This window comes from Paramisgurnus dabryanus, chromosome 11 (genome assembly GCF_030506205.2).
Source record: "Paramisgurnus dabryanus chromosome 11, PD_genome_1.1, whole genome shotgun sequence".
In the NCBI taxonomy this organism is placed as follows: Eukaryota; Metazoa; Chordata; class Actinopteri; order Cypriniformes; family Cobitidae; genus Paramisgurnus; species Paramisgurnus dabryanus.
The window spans coordinates 33,233,644-33,249,809 of record NC_133347.1 but is presented as its reverse complement, the minus strand read 5'-3'; positions in this window follow the sequence as shown (position 1 = coordinate 33,249,809).

The window sequence follows — 16,166 nt, the reverse complement described above, 5'->3', positions numbered from 1 at the left end:
GTATTTCTTATGACATTTTTGAATATATTACCATTTATGAATGGATAATCCTTCGCTTGGGGTCATATTTACCAGCTACTCAGAAAACTGCCAAGGTGAAATAGTGGGTAGAATGTTCTTTTGTTATCATACGACCTTTGATTACTGCATATTCAAGTTGCATCATCAAGTTACCATCTCTGTTTTGGTAGAATGTAGTCAATCCTATTCTTCTAGACTTAGAAAAATGTGTGATGTTGTTACCATTGTGAAGGTCTGTGAGGTTCGACCTTCGGAATAAACCAACCCTGTGATTAGAACCTAAATAAATACAGTCCGCAGAGAAGCTCAGATCGAGAGACAGTTGAGTGTTTCCTGATGAGACATCTCAATCTGGGTTCTCCCTGCAGAATATTATACCACCTCATTCGTGGTCTGAGTGGGTCTTATTTTTGTTAAGGTTCATAAGTATTTTAAACCTGACAGTTTACATATATTCACTTCCTGTTTCACCCCTTGTTACGGTTCATTGTGTTTTTGTCACGGCATTGTGCCCGGCGTGCTTGTGTTGTTTTGTGTTACTCAAGTAAATCAATATTTACTCTTTCCTGCATTTGGATCCGCCTCGTCTTCGTCTGTGTGTCACAACCGTGACAGCGGTAATACTATAGGATTTACAGTTTAGTGTTAGTGGAAGTCTATAAGCAACAACTGACGCTTAGCCTGAAGGCTAGCCTGCCCTTGACCAGGCTAGTTCCTAAACATAAATTGTCATAGTGACTGAGTTCCAACTTTTTCAAGTTTGCTTAATGGAACCGAATCGACTGACAATAAGTCTGACTTAACAAAATAAGCCTGGCTTATTTTGTAATCTTGTTTTATGGAACATCCCTCTGATCTCTAAAAAATTCCTTCATAAAAATGCTTTCCAAAAAACTTTAAAGAAAAAAACTGTATAAAAATTGGCTGGCGGGGAATGAGTAACAGTTCGCATCTCTTCTGACCTCTTATTAGCTGTTTTACTTCTAGGGCTAGTCAAATAGATTCTATCTGAAATAATTATTTGAATAGATAAAATGCTATTTAAATGTTCGTTTGGTTAGATGTATATCATATTTATTCATTACACACATTACACTCTTTAATGCTGAATTCAATGCTGCATTAGTAGTCTAGAAATCCACGCACGCACCCTAGCGGCAGCAAATGTAATAATTGGTACTTTTTGCAGCAGCAAGGCAGGCCTAGTTTAATCTCCGAGTCCTAATGATGTCTGCGGCCAGCTTTGTATGGGAGTATTTTAAAAGAGTGGATAATGAAAAGGCAAAGTGCATGTGTTGTGACCGGGTTATCAGGTGTTCCGGGGGATCAACGAGCGGATTGCGCAGACATTTAGAATCTCAGCATGAGAAAGTTCCTGAAGAAAGCCCATCAACATCGACAGTTAAACGTTTAAGAACGATAGATTGCTATTTTGAAGATAGCATGTCGCTTGGTGAAATACTCGCGGAGATGGCAGCTTTTGATGGATTTATATTTAATAGTATGGCAAAATGTGACTACCTCGGATCAGCACTTAAGAGAGACGGACATATTTTTCCCAAGAATCCCTCTGAAATATCCCAACAGGTTAGAGAGTTTGCTAATGAACAAACAAACAAACTGGCAGATATATTTCAAGACATGGTGAAGGAACCCGTTTTTCTTTGACCATCGACGAGTATACTTCTTCACAACATAAAAGATTCATGAGCATAAACGTGCATGGTGCACAAACATACTGGAATCTAGGTATCGTTAAGATTAATGGAACAATGCCTGCCGAGAAAGTAAAAGTGTTTGTTCAAAACCAGCTCAAAAGATTCAAGCTTGACATGGAACACATTGTGTTCTGCACTAACGATGGAGCATCAGTGATGGTGAAATTTGGAAGACTAGTGCTGCCCGAACTACAGCTGTGCTATGCGCATGCGGTTCACCTGGCGGTCACAGATGTGCTCTACCGCCGTGGTCACCGAGAAGAGCTTGTTGATGTCTCTGAAAGAGCGATCGAAAGAGGAAGAGGAGAATAGTGACGCCGAGTCGTACTCGGACGAAGATTCTGCAGAGTGTGGTGATTATCGATCGGTCAGGGTGAGAGAAGAAACGTACAAGAGCTTTGTGGAGCGAGTCCGGAAAATTGCCAGGTATTTTCACAAGTCACCTGTCAGTAATGACAAGTTGAGAGAATGCATCAAACGAGATACTTATATTGGATTGCAGTACCCGTTGGAACACCCTGGCTGATATGTTGGATCGCTATATTGTACTCCATAGACCAGTGACCAAGACACTCATTGACATTAATCCTGCACTAATAATCACCAGCGAGCACCTCGCACTTATAAAAAAACTGAGCTCCTGCTTGAAACCGGTGAGGATGGGAATCGAATCTCTTTGCAAGCGAGACACCACTCTCATTAAGGCAGACAGAATTTTTTTTTCATGATGGATCAGCTGAGTAAGCAGGAGACTCCACTGAGCCAAGAGATGAGAGACGCAATTGAGACCAGGTTCACGCAGCGGAGACAGAAGAACATAGTGTCTTTGTACAGGTGGGCCTTTCATGGAATTTAGCCTTAATTCGATTATTATTAATTACATTTGGGGATGTCAATAGGCTCATTTTAATAACTATCATTTTTGGCAGGTACCTTCTGGATTCTGGTGCTCTAGTCGCAAAAGCAGCAAGGCCCACTGAGATCTTCGGTATGCCATCAAGACAGATGCTGGTGAGGACCGCTAAGGGTCTTGCGGAGCGTCTTTTTGCCAGCCACTGCCATGATGAGGAGAGAGAGCAAGAGAGCGATGGTGCGCCTTCAGAGGCAGTAGATAGGACATCAAGTGCGCAAGGGGAAGCTCCGCGTCCGACTGAAGAGGTCACGGAGAGTGAAAGGGACCTAGCATTAGATCTGCAGCAGGTTATGTCAATGACCACTAAGCCAAACTCAGAGGAAATGAAAGACGGTGACTTCATGAGCATTCTAAACAAAGAGTTTTCCCTCTTCGAAGCCACCAAAAGGAGACCACCCCACCTGCAACAGCTGTTTGACGCTCTTAGCACTATTCAGGCTACATCTGTGGAGGCGGAGAGAGCGTTCTCTATTTGTGGCCAATTTGTTACAAAAATCCGAAACCGCCTGAGTGCAGAGTCCATCAACGCTCTCTACTTTTTAAAAGCATATTTCCAAAAAAAAAAAAATGAAGGGCAAGGTGAGAAATAAAAATTGTTTAAAATGCAATGCTGATGTTGTAAGGGACACTTTTGCTTGTAATTGCCCTATTGCGGCAGTGTTACTGCGTTGACAAGCAATATTGGAACAATGACCCCACTGAATAACATTGGACCTTAACCCCTCCGGCACAAATAAGCGGTTCGGTGGGCACCTGGACGGAGGCGTTACCCCTTCTAGAGCCGCTTTGACTCTCAATTCGACCTCCCATACGAGTGTGGAGATAACTATCCTCTCCGGTAAAATGCACTCGGGAGTAGACAGGCGTTCGGAACTATTAAAAATGCGTGATAAAGAATCGGGTTTGATGTTTTTGGAACCCGGACGATACAAGAGAGAAAAATCAAAACGACCAAAAAAAAGTGCCCACCGAGCCTGCCTGGAGTTCAGTCTTTTAGCAGTTCTAATATATTCCAAGTTCTTATGATCAGTCCAAACAATAAAAGGTACCCCGGAACCCTCTAACCAGTGGCGCCATTCTTCTAATGCTAACTTGACTGCCAGCAACTCTCTATTACCAATATCGTAATTACGTTCCGCGGGAGATAATCGATGGGACAAAAACGCGCAAGGGTGCATCTTGTCATCTGTGGAAGAGCGTTGGGATAGCACTGCTCCTACCCCCACCTCTGACGCATCGACCTCGACCACGAACTGACGTGAAGGATCAGGGGCAATGAGAATAGGGGCTGAAACAAAGCAACCTTTCAGTTTGGCAAACGCAGCCTCAGCTGCGTCTGACCACCTGAACGTAGTTCGTGAAGAGGTCAAGGCGGTCAGAGGTGCGGCTAGTTGGCTGAAATTGAGAATAAAACACCGGTAAAAATTGGCGAACCCCAGAAACCTTTGCAGGGCCTTACGGGAATCTGGACTTGGCCAATCTACCACAGCCTTAACCCTTTCAGGATCCATATGCACTCCCTCAGTAGAGATGATGTACCCCAGAAATGGTACGGACTGTGCATGAAACGCGCATTTCTCTGCCTTGACAAAAAGCCCATTCTCTAGCCACCTCTGAAGCACTCGTCTGACGTGCTGCACATGTTCCTGGAGAGATGAGGAAAAAATCAATATGTCATCTAGGTAGACATATATGAACTGGTCAACCATATCTCGCAGCACATCATTGACGAGTGCCTGGAAAACTGCTGGCGAATTGGATAGCCCGAAAGGCATCACCAAATATTCAAAATGGCCTCTAGGGGTGTTAAAAGCAGTTTTCCATTCATCCCCCTCCCTAATGCGGACCAAATGATAAGCGTTACGTAAATCCAATTTTGTGAAAATGGATGCTCCCTGCAACTTCTCGAAAGCTGAAGACATCAACGGTTAAGGATAAGTATTCTTAACCGTGATGTTGTTCAACCCTCTGTAATCAATACAAGGTCGCAGAGAACCATCCTTCTTCCCCACAAAAAAGAACCCCGCCCCTGCTGGAGAAGAGGAAGGGTGGATGAACCCGTTTGCTAGAGAATCAGAAATGTATTTCTCCATAGCCTCCCTTTCGGGAACCGAAAGCGAATATAACTTGCTTTTAGGCGGAGACTTACCTGACATTTACTCTATAGCACAGTCATAGGGACGATGCGGAGGAAGAGAAGCAGCACGCGACTTACTGAACACTTCCTTCAGGTCATGGTACTCTGCGGGCATGTTAGATAAATCCACTGCCTCCTCCTGAAACACAGACAAAGGCACAGACGAACAAGCAGAAACAAGACAAGACTCATGACACTTTACACTCCAAGCACACACTGAATTAGTTTGCCAGTCCACTTTGGGGTTGTGTAATGTAAACCAAGGATGTCCAAGTACAACAGGTGCAGGGGTGAGTCCAGAATGTAGAATGATATGGTTTCAGTGTGGTTGCCAGACGTGACGAGTGTAATGTTCTCAGTGACAGAAACAATGGTGGAAAGATCTTGTCCATGAGTGCATGAACTGAAATCTGGTGCGAAAGTGGTTTGAGTGGGATCTTGTGTTTGACAGCGAATGAATGGTCCATAAAATTACCCTCTGCACCCGAATCCACCAACGCCTGGCAATCGTGATGATGTGCTGGCCACCTCAGTCTCACCGGGAGGAGCGTAGATGTAGATGAGGACTTCTCGGCTGAGACCCCGCCCGATAGTAGCCTCAAACTTACTACCGGGCTGGGCCTTTTACTGGACAGTTGTATGCAAAGTGACCAGTCCCACCGCAATACAAACAAAGGCCCTGGGACCTCCGCCGCTCCTTCTCCTCCCGAGAGAGTCGGGCTCGACCCACCTGCATGGGCTCAAGATCGTTGACTGGGCTGACCGCTTCTCCGCCAGCGGGCCGAAACACCTCCGCTCTGCTGACGCCGGGTCTGGGCGTGACTCTTCGGTTCACTCGAGATAACCGGGAATCGACTCGTAGCGCCAGTTCAATGAGCCCATTGAGTGTAGTGGGTAACTCCATGGTGTAGATCTCCTGATGGACGCGGTCCGCCAACCCATGCAGGAACATGTCCCACTGCGCCTCCTCATTCCATTGACACTCAGCAGCTAACGTCCTGAACTCAATTCAATTCAATTCAATTTTATTTATATAGCGCTTTTCACAAAAGTCAATTGTTTCAAAGCAGCTTTACATAAATAGAAGCAGTGAAAAGCACAGAAAAACGACAGATAGCACAACAAAATACATGATAGCATAAGCAGTTAAATTTGCTGCGGCTATGACTCAATATTATAAGTGAACGTATTACTAAAGTAACGTCTAGAAGAGGAAGCTAAGTAAAGCCCAAAAAGGCTGCCTCCCCGGGCTGAAAAACCCCCTAGGAGAAAAAAAACCCCGGGCTTTTATCCGAGGAAAAATAAGTCCTAGGAGTGAAAAACCCTTGGGAGAACGGATAAGGAGATTTAGCGGAGATTAAGAGGGTTCTGCCGGTGATCGTTGGTCAGGCATCAGCTGGGCATCATGTTGAAGGACGGCCAGTAGATCAGAGGTGTGCCGACTTTCACATCTACCGGGACTGGGTCTGTTTGTCTCGTTGTCCTCGGGTCGAGGACGAGACAGGGAGAGAAAAACAAAATCGTATTAGCGTAGCGGCCGTTCATATGTATTGAAGTGTCACACAGTGATGTGGTTTAACTCTTAGTTCCAGACAGATAAACTATTGCGGCATAATTATATTATCCACAGTTGAGGATTTAGCAAATTGGGGGCCCAATGCGAGGGTATATATGGTAAATAAGGGTCACCTTCCGATCTTTAAGAGAAAACGAAACCTGACGACCCGTTTGACTAAGGCCTAAAGCCCCACTGTCGTCGTTAATGCAGGTTCAGTGGCAAACGAGTCTATATTGTATACCATTTACAGGACCACGAGAAAACGGCAGAACATCGCAACCCGACCATACGTGCTAACCCGTGTGACTAAGGCCGGAAGCCCCACTGTCGTCGTTAATGAAGGTTCAGTGGCAAACGGGTATGTATGGCATACTATTCACAAGACACACAAAAGCGCGAAAAACGCAACCCGACCCTACATACTAACCCGTTTGACTAAGGCTGGAGGCCCCACTGTCGTCGTTAATGCAGGTTCAGTGGCAAACGGGTCTGTATGGCATACTATTCAGAAGACTTACGATAGCGCCAAAAACGCAACCCGACCGTACGTGCCAACCCGTTTGACTAAGGCTGGAGGCCCCACTGTCGTCATTAATGCAGGTTCAGTGGCAAACGGGTCGGTATGGCATACTATTCACAAGACACACGAAAGCACCAAAATCGCAACCCAACCATACGTGCCAAACCGTTTGACTAAGGCCGGAAGCCTTACTGTCGTCGTTAATGCAAGTTCAGTGGCAAACGTTGGCAAACTATTTAATGCAATTCATTTTAAGTGTTCATGCAGAAAAGGGTTTTTTTTTATTTATTTGGTTGGTCTGTGTTATGACCGTGAGTGCTTTGTTCCGTAAAAATAACTATTGCGATAAAGATGCCAGAATTGGGCTTATGTGGTCATACTTCTTAGATCGAGTAAGTACCCTTGCAGAAGCGTTTTGAACTAGCTGAAGCTTGTTTACCTGATTTGCATGTCATCCCCCGAGTAACGAGTTACAATAGTCTATTCTAGAGGTCATAAAAGCATGAATAAGCTTCTCTGCATCAGATGTAGACAGTATATGGCGTATTTTTGAAATATTTCTAAGATGGAAGAATGCTGTGTGGCAGACGTTGGCGATATGACTATCAAAGGATAAGTTGCTGTCGAACATCACACCTAAGTTCCTAACCGTGGAAGATGGCACCACCGTGCAGCCATCTATGTGCAATTTGTAATCTGACATATTATGTTTGTAGCGATTTGGTTCAATAATAAGTTTCTCTGTCTTATTGGAGTTGAGCTTAAGAAAGTTATGTGCCATCCAGTCACTAACATCGCTAATGCAGTCTTTTAACTTAGAAAACGTGTGTGTTTCGCTGGGATGCGAGGAGATGTAAAGCTGGGTATCATCCGCATAGCAGTGAAAACTTATGTCATGTTTCCTGATAATGTCTCCTAGGGGTAACATGTATAACGGACCAGGATAGGACCTAAAACTGATCCCTGCGGTACACCGTATTTAACCAGGGAGTGATATGACTCTTCCTCATTTACATAAACAAAGTGATAGTGATTGGTTAGATATGACCTAAACCAGGCTAACGCCTGACCACTGATACCAACATAGTTTTCTAGTCTATTGAGTAAGATATGACCTAAACCAGGCTAGCGCCTGACCACTGATACCAACATAGTTTTCTAGTCTATTAACTCGATCGAATAATCCGAAACCGATCTCTCTCCCTGCTTCAACTCCGCCAGTAGACGAGCCGCCTCTCTACCAGCGAGCGCCCGGTCGAAGACCCTCTTCATTTCGGCTGAGAGTGTCTGGAATGAGTCGCAGCATGGATCTTGATTCTCCCACACCGCCGTTCCCCAGAGCGCCGCCTTAAGCTGAGGTAAAACTTTATTTCAGCTAGCATGGACAAACTTATAATGCAGGAAGGCTCTGATGTTTTGGCGATTGATAAAGGTGTAAAAGACCAATGGAGATTGACTTGGCTTAGCGAAATGATGAAGATTGGCAAGCCTTTCAGTTTGTGGGATAAGAAAACCAAACAGCCAGGTAATTTACGTGTCTTTATGATTTCTCACGTACGTGATCACCCGCGTCCCGTTTTTAACTGCTATGCTCATCAGGCCAGTTGCTGATACAACTGGTTTGCTATACTCGTGGGTAAACTTAATTTGGCACCACAAGAACCAAGAGGCAGATGACATCAAAATTCTGTGAGAGCGATTCGAGGAATCATAAGAGGAGACTGCTTCCGAAATGCTCTCGCGGCACTTTGATGTCATCCACCTGTCGGTTCTTGCAGTTTCAGTGTCAGTAAACAAGTGATTTTAAGCCATTCAAACATAAACAACAGTGCTAAATGCGTCCGCTGTTTCTGTGTCAGAGCTGAACACGCAAGTCGCGCATTCGCTACTCATTGAGCTTGTGAGTATTTTTGCCACTTTATTGGCCTTAAATACGAATATGCGTCAAAAATCCCGTCTTTGCAGTATCCTCATATAAACACGACCATTAAGGTCTTAGGAGAAAGTAAACAGCAGAACCATTGCGTATGGGTGGTACCCAAGGTGGTAATGCGGCACGATGCGAAGCGGAGTTACACCGTGGGTGTGCATTATTGTCAAATAATTCAAAGGACCGGAGTTACCATAACACGGTTACCACAAACATTGTTCTGGTACCTATTTTTAAAACATTTAAAAGGTTAGGTGTGCGTTTAATTGAAAAATAATGCATACCCATAGAACTTTTCTCAACCAATCAGAATAAAGCATTCAGCATGCCCGTGGCTCGCCATTCATGGTCAGAGAGGTCTTGAATCAAGGTAAGGACTCTTGGATTAACATGTAACCGTTTTGCTTTTGTTTGTTCCACTTTCGTCCCCCTCTCAGGATTAATAGAAAAGAAACATCTAAGGAAACAGAAGAGAGAAGAAACACAGACTACTTTATTTATACATGAAACACAACCACCTCCATAAGTCAAATCAGTCCAAAGTAAAAGACACACAAGTTAGAATTCGAGTTAGTTTTCCTTTAATTAAAGTGTAACTGGCATTACTCAGCCCATAGCCCTGTTGTTCGGGGTTACCATGAGCCATGATAGGTAAATGAACAACATAATTTGGCACAACAAACAATGACTGGTGGCCTGGAAACTAATGCTTACCTAATCTAAACTTCCATAAAGGTGTCCTGTTGGGTTAGCATTAGCTGCTGGGCTGCTATTTGCATTATGTTGAATCAAAGTTTCTCGCTGCTTTGTGTAGTGGTGGCTCGGACCTGGCTCACACAACAGGTCTCCGGAGTTACACTTTAGATTACCCAATTTCAGTAAGCCATAAGCTATTATTATTGCACTATTTTTGTCAGGGGTTCGAATCCCACAACCACTAATATGCCCTTAACTTCAAGTTGCTCTAGGGGAGATTGGCTCTGAAGGTATTTGTATGTACAAGTCGCTTTGGATAAAAGCCTCAGCCAAGTGACCAAATAAATAAATAGAATTAAAAAATACAAAAAATAAAATAAAAACAACTTACCTCTGTAGAAATTCTAGGGTTGATGCCAGAGGTGTAAAGTACTTGAGTAAATGTACTTCGTTACTGTACTTAAGTATTTTTTGGGCTACTTTGTACTTGTACTGCGTATCAAAAATATAGGCAACTTTTACTCTCTACTCAATTACATTTTTGATTGGGTATTTGTACTCTTTACTCCACTACATTTGAAATGACACTTAAAGGAAAACTTCAGACAATTTAAATTTGAATATATTATTAAATTGGGTCACCTATGTAGTAGAAGTGTGAAGTTATTTTAGAAATTGGTACCCTCTAGGCCGAGAAAAGCCAGAAAATGTGTTTTTTGGCTTATGTGGATGAAAAACACCAAGTCCCAGAATGCATTGCTTCGCTGCTCTACGAGGCCACTCCCTAGTCATGCCTACTGGTTTGAGACGGCAGGAGGGAGGGAGATTCAACTAGACTAAATACAACTTTTACAGACACGTCTGCGACGATTTAGTTGATATATTATTATAAATACTACCTTTTCCACATCGAAATGATGATAAGTTGCGTTGTACCGGGATGTTCAACCAAAACCCGGAAAAAGACAAGCAGTAAGTTTTCATCGTTTGCTGCGGTGTAAACAATGGCTGCGGGCTATCAACCACGCAAAGTGTCGAGAAGACAACGATGTGGTAAAATAAAAAAACCAGAGGGTTTGCAGTCTCCATTTAAAGCATGAAGACATCGAACCCAATGTACTCGGAATGAAGCAAAACACGCGAAAGGACACTGGAATTCCGTTCATGTTTACCTTCACAGACACGACGAACAGCCGGAGCCATCTGGTATCAAACGCATTCGTCTACGTTTGAGGTAAGACTCTTGCTAATACTCGTTTCTGATCACACAGTAGCCTTTACATAGTGATACAGTGGTTAGCAAAGTAACGCTAGATAGATAATGACACATAAGTTGGGTGTTTTCAAAATAAATCAACTGTTAGCTACCGAGCTACTTCTGGAGTTGCGTAAGCACGAAAGCCTGTTACTGTAAAGTTATTCGATGGTTGAGATAACTGCAGATACATTTGCCAGATGTACATGATTAATTAAATAATATTTATGCATGCTACACGTAAATAACATTGCATTTTATCTGTAAAACTGTAAAATATAGTAATAAAGCAATAAACCCCGAGAAGCAGTGTGTTGCCAGTGCATTTTATAACAGCTAAGGGGCGTTGTAAACCCCCTTAGCTGTTATAAAATGCACTGGTAACCCAACGCTACGAGGGGTTTATTGCGTTTATAAAACTGTTACTTCATATGCATAACGTTAGCGGGATTTTACAAAATAAAACCCAAAAAAGTTGTAATTATATTAGTACAAATATTACTCTTCCGCCAAACAAAGTAGTTCCTCAGAATCAAGTGTGACTGAAACAGAGCGCAGTTCCCAACCAACACAGACACAGCAAAGACACAATGAAAATATGATTTAAGACTGTGGTGTTTATTTTATAAATCACCATTCATCTAATTTATACATTAACATTTATATCGTGCAACTGTTGAAGTGATGATCAAATATGCTTGGAAGCATGCTTTACTCTTTCCCCGTCAGCGTTTTTTTTTTTTTAAGTTGCCACCCAGTTTTAGTTTAATGCCTTGCAGAAAATTATCTTCTTTATATAAACATAAAATATCAAATGAAAGAACAGACCATCCGCTTTGAAACAAAAACCACCAAAAAAAACATTTCATCCTACCTTCATTTGATCTCTTATCACCTCTCAAATTTTTTTATTAAAAGCGGAGATAATTCCATTTTTGTGAAGAACTTTAGTAAGAGATCAGATTCAGACAGAGCCATGAACAGTACTACACGGTGTTTTCAGTGAATGCGTCAGTGTTTAAGTTGGGTAAGATCGCCACCCAGTGGATAATAGCGGACGTATGAACTTGAGTTATAAAATCCTTAGACAACGTTTTCTCTTTATCGACGAGATGACTCAACAATATTTATTGACATTCATCTGGATATCGCCATTAATTGTGCAATTGTAGACAAATTAAAAATATGATTTAAGACTGTGGTGTTTATTTTCATAAATCAATACGCAGTAACAGTGGCGCAGTGATACTTATGTAATGTGGTCTGAACCGTGAGGTTACCGGTGTATTTTATCACGGCTTAGAACGCGTTTCAACCAATCAGAATGAAGAACCAGAACCCGTTTTATAATATGCAATTTATCATTGCATATTACTGTATTGCATATCATTTTTATAGCTTTAGTTACTTTGCATATTCATATTCAGACTTTATTGATCCGATGGTGAAATTCAAAAACTACCTGCAAAGTCAAACTTCTGCTGTTATTTTGGTGAAAGTAATGCAAAAGTATTGTTCTGCATTTACTCACAGGTTTCCAGAAGAAGATGCAGAAGAAGGGGGAAAAAAGAACAATGAAATCCTCCTTGCATGGACCAGGTCAGTGTTTGTTTGTAATGTGGGAGACTTTACATTGGTTTGCAAGGTTAAAAGTTACTAATTGTATTATCTTTTATAGGTCTGTCCTAAATCATATGTGGTTTTCCTGTGCAACCAGTAAGGGGGACGTTGAGGTAAGACATTTGATTCTAATTTGATTCATTTTTAGGAAAAACGATTTTTCTAGACTTATTGATAATAATCATATTTTCATGCAGGTACTGAAATTCCCGTGTAAATCCATTCTACACCATGTGTGTAATGAGCATGAGTGTACAGATGATGACGGAGGACATCCTGTGGCATTTCAAGACCTGTCATCGCTGGTCCTTGATAAAAGGCTTCTGAGAGACATGGAAAAGATGGCCCTGTTCAAACGTACTGGTGAGAAGTTGCGCTTGTACACTTCATTGTTTTTCCAAATCCTAATGATCATGTTTTAATTTGTTATATCCCTTCTTTCTTTCTCTTTATATAATTGCACACAGGGCCGCTGGAAGTCTTTCACAGCCCACTTTTGAAATACCTCCTCAATGTTAGTTCCTGCACTACAATGGTACCACACTGCCCATAGCTGTACATATCTTATCTATATGGTTCTTGCTGAATATGAATATTTATTGTGTTTTTCTTATAATATATTCTGTTTATACACTGCATAAATCAATATTATTTATACTACTATTAGGTTACTGCTACTACATCGCACATACATACATGCTTCATATTACAGATCCATATTTATTCTGCTCTTACAAGGTAACAGCTAATAAACTGAAACATTTATATTTTGTTTATATTACTCTAACCACCCTCTGTAAACAAACAGTATACTACTGTCTACACTGCACTATATTTTTTGCAGTTCTGGTTGGACACAAATTTTGTACTTGTACTCTGCATAATGACAGTGAATCTAATCTAATTTTCTACCCTTTACAGGAGAAGCACGGTTCAACCAAATGTTCTGCAAGAGATCCAAGCAGTGGGTCTTGAAGAAAAGCTTCATACCACACAGTTTGTAGACGAACTCATCCAGAAGGCCATTGACAAAAGACTCAATCCAAACATTGTGTTCAACATGCCAACCTCCCCACTGCCACCCAACATTGCACCAGTGCCTAAACCATCAAAGGAGGCTGCCACGACTTCTTTCAAAAGTCACTTCTGAGACTGACACTTTCTATTAATAATAATAACAATCACCCCTTTCCTGAGTTCTATTGCTGTGCCTAATCAGATTCTGCCACCACTCTTATATTTATATTATTATATACTGTGTGTATATACACACATAATTATTATTATGTTTTGCTTTGTTTTGATTTTGTGCAGGACATTTTTAGATGTAAATGATGTCCTTGTTTATTTATATGTGTTCTTTCCACTGGTGGCACAATATTTTTCCTTTTTGAATAATAAAAAATACATTTCTTCATCTAACCCTGTCTTTTGTACACCAAAGTTATACATTATAGACTTGTGGAGGCGCAATGATTACTGTTACTGTGATTTAGCTGTCATTACTTACTTTACAAAATCATGTGGGTTAAAAATAAAGCCAAATATTATGTGTGTTACAGAATTTAGACCTAAACTTTAAAAAAACGAATGCTTTCCTCAAATTGCAGTCACTGTTTCTTTATAAACTCTAATGTAGCAACAATAAGGACTATAACACGAACCACAACAAATGTGAGTTTTAACTTTTTATTAAAAAACATAAACAACTCCCACTCATAGCTGATCCAGAGCTTCATCCGTTTCTTTATAGCCGCTATAATGTCCGTGAGGAGCTGGATATCTACGTCTGATGTCCTGAACAACACAGGCAGGTAATACAAGTCGATGTCCTTTCCCCGGTCTTTCGCCTTGCTAAACCCATTCCATGAAATGACGAGGATGTAAGGAAAAAAAGTAAGCACGACGTTAGCAGTGCAAGCTATTTTCACATACAGAATAGGCTAACATAGGTGTAAATATAACAACCATAGCTCAGCTGACGGACGTGACAAACAAAATACTCACTTTATACCCATGCCTCCGTTTCTCCCTGCGGGCTTCAAGAAGAAAATGCTATCGCTGAAATTCGCGACAGCAATATGACTCTCTTTCGGTGTCCATAGGCGCACAGCGAGAGCACGTAAACCACCAGACCGGCCCCACCTCGGCTACAGCAGCCGTGGTGGCAGCCTCTTGTTCCTCAATCATCCGTAACTGATCCTCGTTGTATTGCGGCTCGTACAAGTACCACGACCATCAGATTCGAGCAACAGCGAGGCGCACAGCGAGAGCACGTAAACCACCAGACCGGCCCCACCTCGGCTACAGCAGCCGCGGTGGCAGCCTCTTGTTCCTCGATCATCCGTAACTGTTCCTCGTTGTATTGCGGCTCGTACAGGTAACCGCGAACATCAGATTCGAGCAACAGGTCATCAAAATTCCCTTCTGCCATCTCGTTTTCAACACTACACTCTGCCATCGTGATTTGTTTAATCGGCTTTCTCCACAAAGCAAGATCAGGCTAGCTTAGCTTAGCGAAGATTAAAGATGGCTGACTCTCGTTTTGATTCGGGCTTTTCCGAATGCACTCGCAGTCCAACCCCTATGGGCGGGGAGAAAACATGCGGAAGTAGCTCCTAATACTGGCTGTAGTCTTTGCCTCTGGCCAAAATCTCTGCAAATGACGCAAAAATCGTCATTTTGCGTCATCTGAATAATTTTTTGCACAACCAGAATACAGATATCTCTCCTCTCACAGGAACATGAGGGTGGGAAACACGGTCATTCAAAAATATTGTCAGGTTTCTACTGATACAAAGCTGAATGTTAAATCGGTGAAGTATTCCTTTAACGTTAGTCGCTACATTGTTTATTCGTCAAATAAAAACGAGACGAAAGTGTCAGAGGGTGATGATGGATAGAATCTGTTGTCGCGAGGTTACACGCACACACACAACTGAGCGACTTCATTTGGCGCTGCACAGAGCAATCGTATGAAATCAAAGTACTGCGAGAGCGAATTAAATGCATAAGGAGAAGTCTGGTCTCGCGGTACTTTGATGTTAAACGCTGAATGGCTTGCGTTGAGCCACCGTAGCGGGACATCTGCGTGCTGTGTATGTCATAAACTGTAGAGGAAAGTTTGCGTCTGGTCTGAGAGAAGAGATAAAGAGCAAACATATGGATGCATATCACATTTGCTTCAGTCAAGGGACCCTTTGTTAAACATGCGATGCTACAATCAAAACAAAAGTGATGCGCGATTGCAGGAGGGTCATCCCGCAACTCAAAGGCAAGCACAAATGTTTAAATACTCTGATGCTACTTTATCACCCTTACGAAAATTAACCATGGTTTTATTGTGGTAAAAGTGTAGTAACCATGGTTTTTTGGTCAATTGATTACTATGAGCAAAACGTCTCGGTTACGGATGTAACCCTCGTTCCCTTTCAGTCGGTCACTACGACATCACGTCGTGACCGACGAATTGGGAACTCGCTTAGAGAGACCAATCTGCTTCGAATACTACTAAAACGCCAATGAACTTGGCATTGAGATTTTTGCATAATGCTGGCGCCGCCCCGCCAGGTGCGTATATAAGCAGCAGGTGCAAATAGGGAAATTAGCTTCTTTTTCGCTGAGAAAGCCGGAAAGTGTGACCGGCCGTAACAGCAGGTGGCAGCACCTGTGGCCACGGGACGTGACGTCTCCGTTCCCTCCTTCAGGGAACGAGGGTTACATCCGTAACCGAGACGTTCCCTTTCAGTCGGTCACTACGACATCACGTCGTGACCGACGAATTGGGAATCCCTACCA